Genomic DNA, 19,038 nt, shown 5'->3' with positions numbered 1-19,038 from the left:
CCCCCTCTACTGCAGTTCATGTCTCCCCCTTGTAAAGGGAAAAATAATGCCCTTGTATATTTATAAGACTGCCTTACCCCTTTTACTATTATGACCTACCTGCTCAATATGCATATCCCGGTTTTGCCAAAATTTTATTTGTAAGCAGTCATTAATTTTTTTCCTCAAAATGCCTGTGTTAGGGGCTGGGGTTGTAACTTAGCGGTCGAGCGTGCACCTAGTGTGTGTGAGGCCCTGGGTTCGAGCCTCAGCACCACATAAAAATAAATAAAATTAATCCCTGTGTTAGTAGAGATAGTCCAAAAAAAAAATAGAGATAGTCTTCCCTCATGTCCGAGAAATCTCGAGTCTCTGTGTGCCAGGCGTGCAGGGTGGATGGCACATAGAGCACAACCTGTGACCAGTCCAACCAAGGGCCAGGCAGGTCTGTAATCCGGCCAGAAGGTCTGTGCTTAGAGAGAGTCTTTCTAACAAGAAATCATCTACTCGATCCCATTTCTGCCTCCTTCACAGTGTGCCCTGTAATCTGGGTACTTGTTTCACCTCCGTTTTCTCGGCAGGGACATGTGAATAATGCTAATCATAGTGAGCCCTGAGTATTTCATTGGAAAGGAAGCAGAAACAGTAACAGCAAATGTTCTCCTTTCCAGTCAGCTCCACCCTGCCTGCCCTCGGTTCCAGTTGTGAACGCCCTGATTGTGGACTCCGAGAGGGCAGGGCTGTTGCCTGCCTGTCAGTTTGCTACACTCTGTACCCAGGTGTAGAAAAGATCGGAGTTCAGTAGGCACCTCACCCGTACCCAGTCAATATGTGGAACCAATGTCTGCCGAACATCCAGCATGTTAAGGAGCATGATGCCCGATAAAGCTGGAGCCTTTAAAGTAAAATCTCAGAACTTCAGCAGCAACATTAAAGAACTCCAAACCAGAATAACTTGTGTTTTTTCATGATGAATCTGATTTTATAATTCTAAAAACAACTGAGTTGTTAAGGGCTGTGCTTAGACACCCAGGTGTTGAGAGGGTGTTAAAATAACAGAAGGCTCATTGATACTTTGTATCATTTCTTATTTCTTTTCCTGTTAAAAAATTTCTCATTCCCCAACACTCTCAACTGTTTTCTAATTTGTTTTTTTTTTAAAAAAAACAGCACAATAGTGTGCCAATTGTTGTACTAAAAATTTTATCCTGTTTTCCTTTATTTACATTTAGACTAGATAGATAGCACTGGAAAAAACATTGCTCTGCCTAAAGCCTTCTTTTTATTATTTTCTTGGGATAAATGCTTAGGAAAGCAATTACCCAGTCAAAAGATATAAATGTTTTATGACTCAAAAATGAAGTATATGCCCACATATTTTACTCAAAAATAATCTTATCAAGGATCAGTATAATTTTCACCATAAACAATGTGAAGCAACTAATTTTACTGACTGCTTTCAGTGGATATTTGTACTGTTTCTTTTTATTGTCCTTTTTTATTGGTACATTATAACTATACATAATAGGGGATTTGTTGTTACATATCCATACATGGACATTATTGATACTATTTCAATCAATGTGCATTATTTTAAATTGTTTCTTTTATGTACATAAAAAGCAAAAACCAGCCACTTGGCAACCTTTGCTTTCTTTCTCCATTTTCCCTTGCCCACCGCCAGCTAACTCAGGATCTTTGCAAGGCCCACAGATCCCCCAGTCAACTGGCAGCAATTCCATGGCAGAGGTTCCAGGCGACCTGAAGCCACCCACCCCAGCCTCCACTCCTCATGGACAGATGACCCCAATGCAAGGTGGAAGGTATGTTCAGAGAACTATGACCCATTCAGAATCAGATTTATCTTTTGATTTTTCAGGAGCAAATTTCACCAAATGAAGAAATAGTATTTCTAGTGAGTTTTTATTTTATTTATTTTATTTTTTTTTCTAGTGAGTTTTTAGATGTTGATTATTATTAGCTTTTTTCATGTAATTTATTTTGGATGGTTTTGCATTGGTAAATTTCAAGATTGGTTTATTAACTCCTACTATTATCATTAAGCTTTCACTTTTTGTTTCCTTTCCACTTTTTTATTGGTACATTATTGTTGTACATAATAGTGGGATTTGTTGTTACATATTTATACATGTACACAATGGCAACATGATTTGGCCAGTATCACTCCCCAGCACTTCACTCTTCCCTGCATACCTCCCATCCCAGTCTCTCTCCTTTACTGATTTCCCTTTAATTTACATGAGATCCCCTCCAACTTTCTTTTCCTTTTTCCTCTCTAGCTTCTACACATTAGAAAAAAATTTCACCCTTGGCCTTCTAAGTTTGGTTTATTTCACCAGTGGTCTCTAGTTCCATCCATTTTCCTGCAGATGACATAATTTCATTTTTCTTTGTGGTTGAATAAAACTCCATTGTGTACATATACCACATTTTACATATACCACATTTTCCCTATCTATTCATCCATTGATGGACACCTAGTCTGGTTCCATAGTTCAGCTATAAACATGGGTATGCATATATCACTGTAGTAAGATGACTTGCACCAACTTGTGAAAGTGTTTCTTTTTCACTACATCCTTGCCAGCATTTATTATTATTTGTATTTTTGATGGCTGCCATTCTGACTGATGTGAGATGAAATCTCAGTGTAGTTTTGATTTGCATTTACCTGTGCCTGATTTTAGCTTTCATTGTTTGCATCTCTTCAGAAGCAGTACAATCAGTGTGCACGACCCTTTCTCCGACGTGAGTGATTCATCATTCCCAAAACGGAACTCAATGACTCCAAACGCCCCATACCAGCAGGGCATGAGCATGCCAGACATGATGGGAAGAATGCCCTATGAACCCAACAAGGACCCCTTTGGTGGAATGAGAAAAGGTACATGCAGAGGGGCCTCTGCCCATAAGCAGGCCTAAGGACACTCTTCGCACTGCTATTCCATTGCCAACTTACCTGTCCATTCAGAACAGGTAGAAGCGCGTGCTCTCTGGGTTTGGCAGCCCCCAACTTTCCCACCCTTCTGTTTGTGGGAAACATGTTAAGCATCTTAGTGCCTTATTTTCCTCATCTAGAAATTGGGAAAGTAATAGGACCTGCCTCAGAGGCGTCATGAGGATTAATTGAGTTCCCGTTCATAAGCCTGTAGAGGAATAAGGGGCGCCTGGTAAGCAAGCACGATCAGTACTACCTAGCAGCAGTGGTGCTGTTCTGTTAGTCTGACCCAGGCACAGTGCTAGGTTCTAGGTAGGATAAATCATGCATGCCCTACCCTCAAGGAACTGACACTCCTAAGAGGGGGGAGATTAGGCCTCAAATGGCTTATAAGATTATGATTGGTAGAAGAAAGGGGAAAAAAAAGAAAGGATAGCAAGAGATTGGGGCAATGAAAGGGAGGGAAAGCTACTGAGATTGTGTGGTTCTGAGGGCTCTGAGATGTCAGATATCTGAGGACAAGGAAGGAGCCCCCTCAGGACATTGCTGGGCATATTTGTAGAGGTGGCAGCTGCCTGGGGCGTAGTGAATGTGGGCAGGTTGAGGCATCCAGGTCAGACAGGGACAGGCCCTCCACCTTCATGGCAGATGGAAAGATTTAGTTCTTTGACATGTAAGGGGTGTTCAATGGGGAAGTGACATGACTAGATTTTTTTGGTAAAAGTAAATTATACATAAATAACTGACCATCTCATGGTGCATGTATTGAGAAAAGTGAGTGGAGTCAGAAGTCTGTTGGGAGGGTGGGGTTGAGAGTCAAAGGCTGGTGGCTGGAGGCACTGGTAGAGGAACAGGACAGTGAGAGAAATCCAGCATCACTGTGACTGTGTCCAGGTGGTGAAGAATGGGTGGTGGGTGCAGGGTGTGACTTTGGAATTCTGAGCACAGGGACAGTCTGTAGCTATGGGACTGAGAGTCAGAGAGCGGGAGGGTTGGGCGAACCCCTGGAGGAGTCCAGGAGTGCTGGGCGGGTTTCTCCCAGGCTGCGTCCACATAAAGTCCTGGCTCTCCCCCAGCATGTCAGCCCCAAGCAGAAAACCTGGAAGTTTGCTTTTTGTCATCCTTCCAAATACAGCTGGGTCCTGTGAAATTGAGACATGATGCAAACATGAGTGAAAAACATTTCAGAAATAGTGAATGATATTTTTATGGAAGCACTTAACTCTGGGATCCCTTAATAAGGAAATCTGTGCTGTTATATTGTCTAAATAGAGAGAAACATAAACCTTGAAGCTTTATGTTTATGGTTTTCACAAGTATTATGGAAACTGCGCTGAATAAGGATAGGGCTGTAAAAAAAATCTATTTCCTGTGGATTTCCATTTAACTGTTTTAATTTGGGATTAAAGTACAAATTTTTTTAGTATTGAACTAGTGAAAGGAAAAATGAAGAATCCCCAAAATTTAAATATTGGGTATATACCATTAAACAACTGAGATTTATGATATTTCAGAAAACATAAAGCAAAGATAATTTCTACTTTTTCCTTTCAAAGGTTTCAGGGCTACTTATTCCAAGTAAACATTTTGCAGACCATACAATAATCTGTAGGATCAGAAATTCAAAAGCTTGGTGCATGTTAAAGGTAGATATGTTTCATAGTGATACAAAAGGCTAGATATAACATTTTGTCAGTGTTTTTGTGTCCGTATCCCATTTTTAGACTCTGAAAATATGAGAACAATATGGGGAAAAATTAGTATTGCCAGCAGCTGCAGAGACTGAAGCAAGAGGATTGCAAATTTGAAGCCAGCCTTAGCAAATTACCAAAGCCCTCAGCAAATTATTCAGACCCTATCTCAGAATTTTAAAAAGTACTAAGGATGGAAAGTGTACCTGGGTTCAATCCCTAGTATCAAAATAATAATAGTAGTAGGAGTGATAGTAGGAGTGACAGTTAATAGTACTCAATAGTATTCAAAATCTGGCCTCAAAATCTACTGTGGACCATTTCACTCTCCTATCTATCTGCTGTTAGCTAAAGTAGTATTTGTCTTGTTCCTTATACCTATAGCTTTTCATGCTTTAAAAATGAATTTGGGGGTTGGGGTAGTGATTTGGGGGTTACCTTGCCAGGCACTAGGTAGATATATAGTGTGCTTCATCAGCTATGTAGACAATGACTAGAACAATCCCTAGTATATTTCAGCTCACTTGCTGAAATTTTGTTGTCCGTATCCCACTTTTAGACTTTGAAAATATGACAATAATATGGAAAAATTTGTATTTTAATCCCAAATTAAAACAGATATATAGAAAACCACAGGAAATAGATTTTTTTTACAGCCCGATTCCTATTCAGTGCAGTTTACATTCTTTACTTGCCTCGTTCTGTAAGGGAACTTGGCAGTGAGCTGACCAGACCACTCTCAGTGGAAAACATGTTCTTTGTCATGGCTGCCACCCGGAGACAGCTGCTGTGGGAGTTGCCAACCCATGGTGTGGCAGCATGGTGAACCCAAGTGCCAGGCTTTTGCCTTATTCCTGAGGTACCGATCCCAAACAAGTGATCATGGTGTTTGTATGTGGCTTAAGTAGTTATTTTGAGTATCTGTAATATCTGAATACATAGCTCTACTTGCTTTTTGTAATGGAATAGATACACCTAATGCTCTAGAGTTGGATGGGTTAGTTCCTAATATTTTCTGTTGTGAACAGTGATGCAGTGGCTGTTGAATTCGAAGCACTTGTGTCAGTGTTTCTGCAAATCTGTCCCTCACTCAGATTGTTCAAAGGACAGGAAGTTTTATTTTGTTTGTTTTGTTCCTTGACTAAGTATCTCAGTAATCTATGATCCAACAAACCACCCCCAAACTTAGTGGCTTCAACAGCACCACTTTGCAGTGTCTTCACTGTCTCGTGGCTGTGTTAGGCTGGCTTGCTCTTGGCTCCATATGTTGTCAGCCAGGACACTGAGGTGGCTTCCAGCATCTGACAGCTAGATTGGGAGCTCTGTGAGTGGTGTCTCCTGAGTGGCCAGTTTCTACAGAAGACTCCTGAAGCTTTGGGCTGGGGACTCCTCCACAGGAAATTTTTGCCTAACTTTTTGGTCCCCGTGACATGATAGATGGGGCTCAAGAAGATAAGACTCCAAAGGGAGTTTCCAAAAGAACATGTCCCAGTTGCAAGAATTTGCTTGTACCCATTGGCCAGAGCCCCACTTGTCAATACTAATCACATGATCCAGCTCAAAGTCACTAGGGAGGAGACTTCACAGGCCGAATATCGGCAGATGTGCTTCTTGGGGTTGTGGAAGAGTAGCCTCCCTTAGCAGGTATTGAGAACTCCGGGTACTCCCAGCACGTGTGTAAGAGAGTGGATCCCCCACCCCCACCAATATTAATTAGAATGATTAATATCAGTCATTCTAATGTTTGCCAGTCAGACTGTGGGGAAAAGGCCTTGTGATCGTTTTGACTTGGATTTCTTTAATTATTAGTGAGCTCCCACATCTTTTCACATGTCACTTGTTGATTGTTCATTTGTTTCTCCTTTTCTTTGAATGGGTTTGTCCAGTTTTGTCTTTTTTCCTATTGGTTTTTAAGAAATTTTTTTGTGTATCTGGGAATTAAGCTCTTTAATTTTAATTATGCTACTTGATTTTTTTGTTTTCACATCTACAAAATGGAAAGTAATCTCAAAACTGGTTCTGCCAGGCTTGAAGTGCAATCTTCCGTCAAGTAGGCGGAAGTGCACGGTGCGTGAAGGCCTTGGTCCCGAGGTGGCTTCGGGTTCGCCTCAGTGCCAGCCAACAGATGTCTGAGCTCACAAACTTAGTCAGCGTCTGCCTCACCCAGCATAAAAGCAACCATCATAGAATGAAGAAAGTATGATGTATCAGTTAAAGTTTGCATTAGAATGTTTAATTTGCCTGAAGGCTCGTTTCTGGACTTGGTCCCATTTCCTCAGCTGAGCCGATGCAGATTTGCATGCAGGGGCTTATTGGCAGGCTACCTCTGTTAGACATAGCCAGGGCCCAGCCCATCTGGAGCTATTCTTAACTCTGGTGATTTTCTCTGTTCTGATTTTGGAAGAGTCTGTGCATGGGTGTTCATGTTGAGGTCTTCAGGTCTTCTCCCTCACAGTGGAACTCACTGTGTATACACATTTCATTGTCTTCCTCACAGCTATGCCACGAGATGTTGAGTGGCCTCTTGTATAGTTAAGACTTAGACCTCACTGGTATGGACCTGGGCCCCGAGTGGGTTGCTGGTTGCTGCATAACAGGTGAAGGTCCCTCAGGCTGGAGTCAAGGTGTCGCCAGGACTCCCTCTGAGTCAGGCTCCGGGTCCTTTTCAAATTAATTCACGTTGTTGACAGAATTCAGTTCCTGTGGTTAAAGCCTGGTTGACCACTGGCTTGTTGACTGATCCCTGCCTCCTCTCAGTGGGGCAGTGGCTTCAGGACAACTGAAGGTCTCAGACTGGCTCCATCTCCAGCCTCTAGCCAGGGATTTGAAGGGCTACCTGGATACTCTCCTTTATGGTTAACTCACAGCTGATTAGTGACTTTAATTACACCTGTGAAATTCCTCTTAGCACCTAATACACCATAATCAGGGGCAGCATAAGCCATGCTGTTTCAAGGCTCCGTCATGTTCCAAGCAAGGCAGTCATCTAAGGTACACATTGGGGTGGCAGAGGTGTCTTTGGGGACATCTTAGGGTTCTGCCCCGCCAGGACCCACCTGACTTCAGATGCTGGGTTCTCTCATTAGTATTGTGGTGTGCCATGTGGACATGGGGCAGACTCCTAGAAGGAGTTAACTTGCAGATGCCTCATTTTATGTTTTTTCTTCAAATATTGCAGTGCCTTGAAGTAGCAAACCCTTTATGATGCAAGGCCAGATGCCCAACAGCAGCATGCAGGATGTGTACAGCCAGAGTCCCGCAGGGGCCGTGTCCAACCTGAGCATGGTTGAGCGGCAGCAGTTTCCCTATGGGGCCACTTACGACCGGAGGTGAGTATTTTTCAAAAGGAAGACGAGAAGAATCAGTAGAAATGCTGTTCTAACATACTCTCCTGAGCCCTGGCGCTAAGCCACTGGGGGCAGCCCAGTGGCCCTTCCTGTCTAGTTGCCACTGATCCCCAGGTGAGTGTCAGCTGGCTGCCTTCAGGGACAGCCACAGCAGGACCACAAAGAAGGACCTTGTCCCCAGGCAACCAGATGGCTTTGTACTTTTGTAAGCAAATTCATAGCATAAATAAGATATTTGGGGCTCTTCTGGCTGCTGCTAGAGGCTTCTCCTGTGAACTCAAGACCCAAGGCCACTCCTCAGCACACCATGCCACACTGCTGCACCCATCATGTACTTCCCTCTCTGAGGTGGTCACTGTCACCACAGTGAGGTGGCCCGGCTACAGCAGGTGAGTCTTCTCTGGGAGCTACCAGACTCCTGGATTTCGCAGAACCAGCTCTCTCCTCCCCCCTCTGTTTCTTAAGGAAGGTCTGAGGGTTGTAGTGTCACGCTTCGGGCATTCTGGAAAGGTCTTCCAGATATTGCTCCTTCTGATGTTTTCACTCTTCCTTCTAAAAAGAGAGTGCACATTACTCCTTGATAAACAGTTCTGAGAAGGCCCGCCACATGGCCTGCATGAGCCTCTCTAAAGGAAGCCATCTTGTCACTGAAGTGGCCAGTTAGGCCACAGGACCAGCCCAGAAGGAAGAGCGCCATTGAGATGTCAGAGAGAGGTCATCATAAACTGCCCTACAGCAGTGGCACGGGGGAGCTTTCATTGTGACGAGACCCCTCCCCTGTGCCCCTGGTTCAATATGCCCTCCCCTTTGTTAGAGTGTTCGCTCCCTCCCATCCAGAGAAGCACTCAGGCTTTAATGTCATATTTGATCTTCAAAGGAAAAAAAGAGGAGAGACTGGAAGCAATGAAAGAGTGTGAGTGGAGTGCCACTCACAGAGAAGAGCTGGCTCTCAGGCCACTTCCTCCAGGATCTGGGGGTGCATATGCCCAGGGACCACCTGCTGAGATGGCCCCTCTTGCCCTCCACACATGGGGTGCTCTTTAGTTTAATCAGAGGGAGGAAGTTGGGAAGATCGCTGTTTTACTAGGTAAGGTTTCTCCCTGACATTTTCTGCACACCGCTTCTTGAGAGTATACAGCTATATTGTGCCCAAGTAGGAAAACACTGTCTCATAGTGGCTGAAGAATTTGTTCTTCTAGTTGTTAACCCTGGCCATATATATATGCCTCAATCAGTTGGCCATTATAATGTTTAGTGTGCCAGATCAGGATTTTGGTTTGAGTTTAAGACCCAGTTAAAACTGACTGACTGATTTTATTAACAAGATTACAAGAACATTTTCATATATTATTAGACGATTTCCAGTACATATGCTTTTCTGGTTCAACCACATGAGATTTACTTCATTAAGTTTGCTTTTCTGAAATATGTTACTTAGATTTTTATCCATGTCAATTATATTTCTTTATTTCTAGATAATCATAGTAGTTCAAAAAAATCTGTCTTTTTTACCTGTTGATATTTAAAAATTTATTTTTTTCTTATTCCTTGATTATGTTAGGAATATATTCAATTTTGTTACTCTCTTTCTTACAAGATTCAATTTATTAATTTAAACCAACTTATTTTTCAAGAGTTCAAATCTGTTGCCCTTGAGAACATACTATTTTTGTGGTATTTACAATTTCTCTGTATAGTTGCAGTTGGAAATAAATGTATTACTTATTTCCAGGTTGTGACTGAATAGGAGTACATTTCAGTCATTGTTGGTTTTTTCCCACAGACTTTCAGGTCATAGAACTATGAAATTTTGTGACTGTATCAGCATCATTGGAATTAGGTTTGACCTTTAAAAACTTAAACATTTTTATTCATAATGAGAAAGTAAAAAGTAGACCATTTTGCATGTGGCAGCACTTCTACCAACACTTCTTGAGACCCAGGTTCCTCTGCTTCTTGCTGTCATGGTGCCTCACATGGCGTCCATGACACTTCCTGGGTGAGCTTCAGTGGGAGGCAGAGCTTCTGCCTCAAAGGCTTGGGCAGGTACCCACAGGTGCTGCCTGTTAAACCGGTATTTCTCTCACACCTATTAGCAACATCCCAAACCAGGAGTTTGGCAGCACTCCCGAAATGGGTGTTCCCATCCTTCTTGCTAAAAGCTACAGCAGCTGCTGCCCAGGAAGGCTGTGGGGAACAGTGTGTGACAGAGGAACGGCAGCACCACTGGGGGTAGAGTATCCAAAATGGACTGTTCATGCTGTGCTCATCCCAAGTCCTTTGTGCATTAAGTTTCCTTTGAATGCCTTGTTCCAGGCATGAACCATATGGGCAGCAGTATCCAGGCCAAGGTCCTCCAGCAGGACAGCCACCATATGGAGGACACCAGCCTGGCCTGTATCCCCAGAAGCCGATGAGTTGGCAAGTGGGTGTGGGGCCTTGTTTTCTCTATTCCTCTCTGAGAATCTGAAACTCAACTTGTGTTACTTCTGAAGATTTTTAGGAATTATAACAAAAATTATTAGCATTTATTGAACACTCAGGATGTATTTAATACTAAAAAGTACTTCTGGAATTTGGGAGTCAGTAATTAAACATAGCTCTTATTATATAATATTTGTGAAATAAATATAGCATGTTAAATGAAGTTAAATACATTAATTCTTACAAACGATGACAAGACCAATGGAGAGTGAGGTGTGTTGTGAAGAGGTTCCATAGTGTACAGTTGGCTTCTTGTCTGTAGGTTCCAAATCCATGGATTCAGCCAGCCACAGACCAAAAATGCTTGAAAGTATCTTTAAAAAAATTGTATCTGTACAGAACATGTACATGCTTCTTTCTCATTATTCCCCAAACTATAGAGATAGCAATTTATAAAGCATTCATTAACATTGTATAGGTATTAGAAATAATCTAAAGATGAATTAAAGTATACAGGAGGCAGTACATAGGTTATTTGCAAAGACTGCACCATATTCAGACTTGAGCGTTCTTGGATTTTGGTGTTTACAGGGGTCATGGAACCAATCCCCTGCAGATACCATGGGACAACTGTATACTCTTGTGTCAAAAGCTGTTGTAAAACAGAAATTTGTCAGTGTTTTGAAGAATATATAGAAAAGGAAACTCAAAATTTTATATAGTAAAAGTTAATTTGTCTTTAAAAAACTAAGATATCAATGCCCCATAATCAAGTTGGCGGTGGCCATTGCTGTTTAGCTGTACAAACCCCATGCAGCTGTCAGAGTTGATGCTAAGGCTTGGGCCTCTGGGTGGCTTTTCAAAAACATAGGACCTCGCTATTTCTAAACAACCTTTCCGATGAAAGACCTCTTGCAAAATAGAGAATTTTTTAAAAATTTTTATCACAAAGCAGCTTTTAAACATTTAGGGTTTTTTGGAGAGATATATGTAATAATAATAGAATATATATGTGTGTGTATTTTATATATGCGCACACACACACATACATACAGTGACTTGTATTATTGAGCCATCTGATCTTAAACAGTTTTCAGGTAAAACAAGTACTAATTAAAATCTCAGCATCTCACTCCCTCCCAACCAGAGATTCCCACCCACCCTGACTAGCACTGGTCCCCAGAGTTCCCAGCTTAGTGACAGGTACTGCTGGGGATGGACACTGGGTGACATGATGTCACAGCCTGGGGAGCTGAATCCTGTCTGGAGACTTTTCTGTAAGACATCTCTTTGGCCCTGGAACTTCTAGTGGCCCTGGGCTCCTCAGTGCTCTCCTGTGGGCCAGCCTTCTGTTTCTCAGTGTGGCTTCAAGCCCCACCCAGCACCTGCCTGTGTGCTGAGGCTGCACTGTCACCATGCTTCAAGGAGAGGAGGCTTTTGTTTCTGCCACAGAAAATTTCCAACATGTAAAAACAAACTTTGGAAACCCTCTTTGGAGTGTGTGACACAAGGCATTATGTGACATGGAAACAGTCCCAAATTGTTAGTTCTCATTATGTAGGAACTTCCCATGTTCATCTTGAAATGAACATTACCACCAGGTAATAACTATTTTGCATAATTTGAGCTTGGGTGATTATACCTGTAAGAGCACACCAGCATGATTTGACTTTATATGAATTTCAGAATTATAAATGCCACATGGATGGCATGTACGGGCCTCCAGCCAAGCACCACGAGGGAGACACATATGGAGACACGTATGCAGTATGGCAACCAGAAGCAAGAGATGTACAACCAGTATGGAAGTTCTTACTCTGGCCCACACCGGAGGCCACTTCAGGGCCAGTATCCATACCCCTACAACAGAGAGAGAATGCAGGGCCCAGGCCAGATGCAGCCCCACGGAATCCCACTTCAGATGCTGGGAGGCCCCATGCAGGCATCCTCCGGTGAAGGGCCTCAGCAGAACATGCGGGCAGCATGTAACGATATGCCTTACCCCTACCCAAACAGGCAGGGCCCCGGCGGCCCTGCACAGGCTCCCCCTTATCCAGGCATGAGCCGCACGGATGACTTGATGGTACTTGATCAGAGGATATATCACGAGAGCCAGTGGCCTTCTCACGTCAGCCAACGCCAGCCTTATATGTCATCTTCGCCTCCATGCAGCCCATCACGCGCCCACCTCAGTCATCCTACCAGACACCACATCACTGCCAAACCATATCTCCAGGGCGCCCAGCCCGGCTTCCTTCCAGCACTTTCTGGAGAATCACATGTCTCCAAGCAAGTCTCCCTTTCTGCCCACTATGAAGATGCAGAAGGTCATGCCTACAGTCCCCACGTCCCAGGTCACTGGGCCACCCCCCCAGCCACCCCCAATCAGAAGGGAGATCACCTTTCCTCCTGGCTCAGTGGAAGCATCACAACCAGTCCTGAAGCAAAGGCGAAAGATTACCTCCAAAGATATTGGTAAGAATTACAGAGATTTGTTCTGGAAATGAATTTCAGTTGAAGTCTAGAATTTTTTTTTTCCACATTGTTTTTATGAGTGCATTATAGTTGACCATAATGATGGGATTATTGCTACATATTCATATATGCACTCAATATAACCATATAATTTGGCCTAGAATGTTAATTTTAATTGATGTAATTTTTGTTGATATTAGTAAGATAAGTTTTTTTTTTAATATTTATTTTTTTGTTTTAGGTGGACACAGTATCTTTATTATTTATTTTTATGTGGTGCTGAGGATCAAACCCAGTGCCTCGCACATGCCAGGCCAGCGCACTACCACTTGAGCCACAATCCCCAGCCTCATAAGATAAGTTCTTATGAGTGCAAATTATCAGAATGTTTTTATGTAAGAGCAATAGTTGGAAACCATCCAAATTAAGATGGTGCTGGAGAAGAACTTGAGTTGATGTCGTATTTTTAGGTGTGAATGTTGTGTGGAGATTAGAGCTTCAAATAGGAGGTCAGGGGCTGAAGTTGTGGCTCAGTGGCAGAGTGCGTTCCTTGCACATGTGAGCAAGGCACTGGGTTCGATCCTCAGCACCACATAAAAATAAACCTTAAAAAATAAAGATTTTTATAAATATAATATTTATTTAATAAGAGGTCAGGGAATCCTCAGTACGTCTATACTGTGTTTCAGGCTTAACGATTTGACATTAACCAAGCCACTTAATCCCTACATCATGTGCTAACAAACCCCCACTGTGAGGTCATGGAAATGCTAAGGGTGACCGTGAGAATTTGAAGGCATGCCACTCTGATTTGGTAACAACACTGTGAATTGCCATGGGAAAAAGCGGAGATTTGGCCGGCATCTGTAGATACGGTACCTGGAGCCGGCTGCTGTGTGCTCCGTGGATTTGACGTAATCTGCCCATCACTGGCAGATGTGGCCCAGGGAGCTACTTCAGTTGAAGCTGATGTCACTTGTTCAGCCTTCAAGAGAGTGTAAATGCTCATTAGAGATCTGGAATGTCTGGGAGTTCACAGTTTTTCTGCATTTACTTAACACAAGGGAAATAATAGATGTTGGTTGAATAAGAAAAAAATTTCAGAATCACTTGACTTAAATTATTTGTAGCAATTAGAAAATTGAAGATTCTAAATTAATGCATTAAAGATGTTTTTAGTCATTGGACATGAAGAAGATATATATGTAGAGAGAAAAAAGTAAGGCATTTTGATATCTAAGGGCATCACATGGGGAGAGAAAATACAGACACTTTCACACCATTTTTTATATAGAAATATATATAAAAACAATGTGTACATATGTATGTTTAAATAAATATTTATTATTGTTTAACAATTCTTAGTATATGTTATATAAGTACTTGTCTGAAGCCTAGGGAAAAATGTTCTTTTTTTTTTGGATAACAGGGATTGAACCCAGGGGGCTATACCAGCTATATCCCCTGTCCTGGTGGTTTGTTGGTTTGTTTGTTTGTTTTTGGTTTGGGGATTAATAAGGTCTTAAATGTCACACAAAGTCTCTTTTAAAAGAAAATAAATATTTTAAAATGTATCTGGCCTTCACTAGAGTAATTAACTTTCATCCTTATAATAGGTGAACTGTGCTGGTCACATGTTCTCACACTCAGGATCATTTTTTAACTTCCCCTTTTCCCCAGGGGAAAAGTATGCTTCAGTTATCCAGACTCCTACCTGGAAATGGTTTCTTTGGGACCCTGAAAGCAAGTACTGTGCCAGAGTCGGTGCTTCTCACTTTCCAAAAGACACTGCCGGCAAACAGGACAGTGTGGTGATGCCGGTGTCTGTCATGAGAAAGCCCTTTTTATGACCTATTTCTTGAAGGGCCCTCGTGTGGGCAGGGCTGGAAGTGGGGTCCTGGAGTCTCTGGATTTGCCCTCCATGGCTCAGGGGCTCACAGGAATTGCAGCTTGCTCTTGCAATTGGTGGCTCTCTCCTAGTGGCTTTTGTCTTTCAGCTTGAGCAGTGACTAACTGAAATGTAAATTTGCATTTTAGGAAACATTTTAATTCATTTATCAAAGACTAAATTGATTTGTTTCTAATTTTCAGTGTTTATGAGCTACCACATAGTTGAAATTATCTTCTCTAAAGGATATATAGTGAATATAAATTAGGGTAACCTATGGCACCTGAGACAAAAATAACCATAAAAACCTAAGAATAATAACCATAAAAATCCCAGCAAGCAAGTCTCAGATAAATAATAGAAGAGAACGAGTCACTTTGGGTGAAAGAGTCTATAAAATCCACATTCCTACTCTTCTAATAATGAGTGTGCTGTATCTAAACCAGGTGGATAAAGAAGAGCAGAGCCCTCCCTCATTGATGACATTAGCAATGTGGAGCAAGAAGTCAGGTTCAGGTTGGGGGAGTTGAAAGTCAGCAGCAACGGAGGCGTGCCTATGTTGGCTTGGTTCATGATGTGGGCTTTGGAAAGTTCACCCAGGACACATGTGGTCCTACCCAGCCAGAAAGGTGGTCCCAGGGTGATGTCATGACTGTATCTCTTCTCTCTCCTCTCCTGTAGTTGTCTGGATTTCTTGAACTTTTAGTAGAATACTTTAGAAAATGCCTGATTGACATTTTTGGAATTCTCATGGAGTATGAAATGGGAGACCCCAGCCAGAAAGCACTCTGTCACAGTGCAGTAAAGGGAGAGGACAGCCAGTCCCTGGCAGAAGATTCTGGGAAAGAGGAAGAAGACACTGAGGGTCTCGAGGAGGAGGAGGATGAGGAGGAAGAGGAGGAAGACATTGAAAAGGTGGAGTCGAGGCAAAGAGCAGTGCCACCCTCGATGCCCCAGACACCACTACAGCCCCCAAAGAGAAGCCCAGCCAGGCCAGTAAGTTTGACAAGCTGCACATAAAGATTGTCAAGAAGAACAACCTGTTTGTGGTGGACCACTCTGACCAGCTGGGCCTCGTGCAGGAGTTCAGCAGCGGGCTTCTGCACTGGCAGCTGGGGGGCGGTGACACCACGGAGCACATCCAGACCCACTTTGAGAGTAAGATGGAGATTCCTCCTCGCAGGCGCCCACCTCCCCCTTTAAGCTCCACAGGTAGAAAGAAAGAGCCAGAAGGCAAAGGTGATTCTGAAGAGCAGCCAGAGAAAAGCATCATAGCCACCATCGATGATGTCCTGTCTGCTCGGCTGGGGGCCTTGCTCGAAGAAGCAAACCCTGGACCCCAGACGGAAAGCAGCAAGTTTCCCTTTGGTATACAGCAGGCCAAAAGCCACCGGAACATCAGGCTGCTGGAAGATGAGCCCAGGAGCCGGGACGAGACCCCGCTGTGCACCATCGCACACTGGCAAGACTCGCTGGCCAGGCGCTGCATCTGCGTGTCCAACATCGTGCGCAGCTTGTCTTTAGTGCCTGGGAACGACGCAGAGATGTCCAAACATCCGGGCTTGGTGCTGATCCTGGGGAAGCTGATTCTTCTTCATCACGAGCATCCAGAGAGAAAACGAGTGCCGCAGACCTACGAGAAGGAGGAGGACGAGGACAAGGGGGTGGCCTGCAGCAAAGATGAGTGGTTGTGGGACTGCCTGGAGGTCTTGCGGGACAACACACTGGTCACATTGGCCAACATTTCGGGGCAGTTAGACTTGTCCACTTACACGGAAAGCATCTGCTTGCCGATCCTGGATGGCTTGCTGCACTGGATGGTGTGCCCATCCGCAGAGGCGCAAGACCCCTTTCCCACAGAGGGACCTAACTCGGTCCTGTCGCCTCAAAGACTTGTGCTGGAGACCCTCTGTAAGCTCAGCATCCAGGACAATAACGTTGACCTCATCTTGGCCATGCCTCCATTTAGTCGTCAGAAGAAATTCTATGCTACGTTAGTTAGGTACGTTGGGGATCGCAAAAACCCAGTCTGTCGAGAAATGTCCATGGCGCTTTTATCGAACCTTGCCCAGGGGGATGCGCTAGCAGCAAGGGCAATAGCTGTGCAGAAGGGAAGCATTGGGAACTTGATAAGCTTCCTGGAGGACGGGGTCACGATGGCGCAGTACCAGCAGAGCCAGCATAACCTCATACACATGCAGCCCCCACCTCTGGAACCACCTAGGGTAGACATGATGTGCAGGGCGGCCAAGGCTTTACTGGCCATGGCCAGAGTGGACGAGAACCGCTCGGAATTCCTTTTGCACGGGAGTCAGTTGCTGGATATCTCGATATCAGCTGTCCTGAACTCTCTGGTTGCATCTGTCATCTGTGATGTACTATTTCAGATTGGGCAGTTATGACATAGTGAAAAGGCAAGCATGTGTGTGTGAAGATTAGAGCGTCACATATAACTGGCTGTTTTCTGTTCTTGTTTATCCAGTGTAGGAAGAAGGAAAAGAAAATCTTTGCTCCTCTGCCCCGTTCACTATTTACCAATTGGGAATTAAATAATTAATTTGAAAAGTTATTAAATTAATATTTGCTGTCTGTTTGTATAAGTACATCCTTTGGGGTTTTTTATTTCTTTTTCTTTTTTTTTTAACCAAAGTTGCTGTCTAGTGTATTCAAAGGTCACATTTTGTTTTTCACAGATTCTCTCTTTAATGTTCTTTTTTCCATGTTGTATTGCATTTTGGGGGAAGCAAATTGACTTTAAAGAAAAAAGTTTCGGCAAAAGATGCTAAGATGGGAAAATTTCACCACACTGAGTCAAAAAGGTGAAAAATTATTAGTTTCTTATGTATTTTATTCTTCAGAGAATGTTAAAAAAAGTTGCATCCCATCACCTAAAGCTCTGTGCAATAGAAACTTCTAGAGATATAGGTATAGGGGCTCAAGGAGGTGTGTCAGTCAGTAGTCAGAACTATGAATGATACTGGTTTCTCCACAGGAAGATGGTTACATTGGGCTAGGAGCAAAAACAATGTCTTTTAAGTTAGGATTGAAAATACATACCTGATAGCAATCAATGAAAATTTCTTCCTCACCACTACCGCCATGTCTGCTGTCTGTCGTTTGGCCCCCCACATGACAGTTCTTCACAATTCCTTTAATCATTTTTTAAATATTTTTTTACTGCCTATGGGCTGTGATGTATATAGAAGTTGTACATTAAACATACCCTCACTTTTTTTTCTTTTCTTTTTTTTTTTGTTGTTTTTTAGTACAATTTTTTTAGTTTCTTTTTCATGATGTGGTAACTACGAAGTGATAGTAGATTTAAATAATTTTTTATTTTTATTTTATATATTTTTTTCATTAGGGCCATATTTCCAAAAATAAAAAAGAAACAAAAAACACAAAAAACAAAAACAAACAAAAAAAAAAAAGAGGGTAATGTACAAGTTTCTGTCTGTATAAAGCCATGCTCTGTTTCGAGAGAGCAGCTGATCACAATTTGCTTCATGAATCAAGGTGTGGAAATGGTTGCATATGGATTGGTTTAGAAATGGTTACCAGTACAGACAAAAGAAAAAATACAATGAAAAGGAAGAAACACAACTTCAAAGATTTTTCAGTGATGAGAATCCACATTTGTATTTCAAGATAATGTAGTTAAAAAAAAAAGAAAAAAACTTGATGTAAATTCCTCCTTTTCCTCTGGCTTAATGAATATCATTTATTCAGTATAAAATCTTTATATGTTCCACATGTTAAGAATAAATGTACATTAAATCTTGTTAAGCACTGTGATGGGTGTTCTTGAATACTGTTCTAGTTTCCTTAAAGTGGCTTTATAGTGACGAGTTATTTACAAGAAATAGGGGAAATACAGCAGCATCCTCAAATTACAAAGCCCTGAGGTGTGAAGGCACCTTTCGAGGGTTACCTACTCTAGAGTGGGGAGCAACACTTTGATTTTCTCAAATTATTTAGCTAATTAGTCTTTCTTTGAAGCAATTAACTCTGACATTGAGGTATGATCATTTTCAATGTAGATGGGAAGTGGCCGCCAACCCACTGGAGGTGAGAACTCCGAAGCTGACTAGCCTGAAATGTAATACTCTGTCGGAGCCAGTAGAGTCATCCTGTTAGTGGACCCCTGCTTCTTCTGGCTCTACCTCTCACCCCTCTTCTAGTCACAGTGTATTCCACACTCCCAGTCCCTGACACATCTGCTTTCCTGGTTCACGTTACCCACAGTAACATATGGAAGAGTTAGACAGGAGCACG

General features: G+C 42.7%; 1 pseudogene; it reads left to right on the top strand.

The window, feature by feature from the left end:
• LOC143387390 (AT-rich interactive domain-containing protein 1B-like) overlaps positions 1-17,165 on the top strand; it is a 38,870-nt pseudogene extending 21,705 nt beyond the window's left edge.
• Positions 17,166-19,038: the final 1,873 nt, after the last annotated feature.

Source organism: Callospermophilus lateralis, unplaced genomic scaffold (genome assembly GCF_048772815.1).
Source record: "Callospermophilus lateralis isolate mCalLat2 unplaced genomic scaffold, mCalLat2.hap1 Scaffold_167, whole genome shotgun sequence".
NCBI classification, from domain to species: Eukaryota; Metazoa; Chordata; class Mammalia; order Rodentia; family Sciuridae; genus Callospermophilus; species Callospermophilus lateralis.
This window is presented reverse-complemented; position numbering and strand designations above follow the sequence as displayed.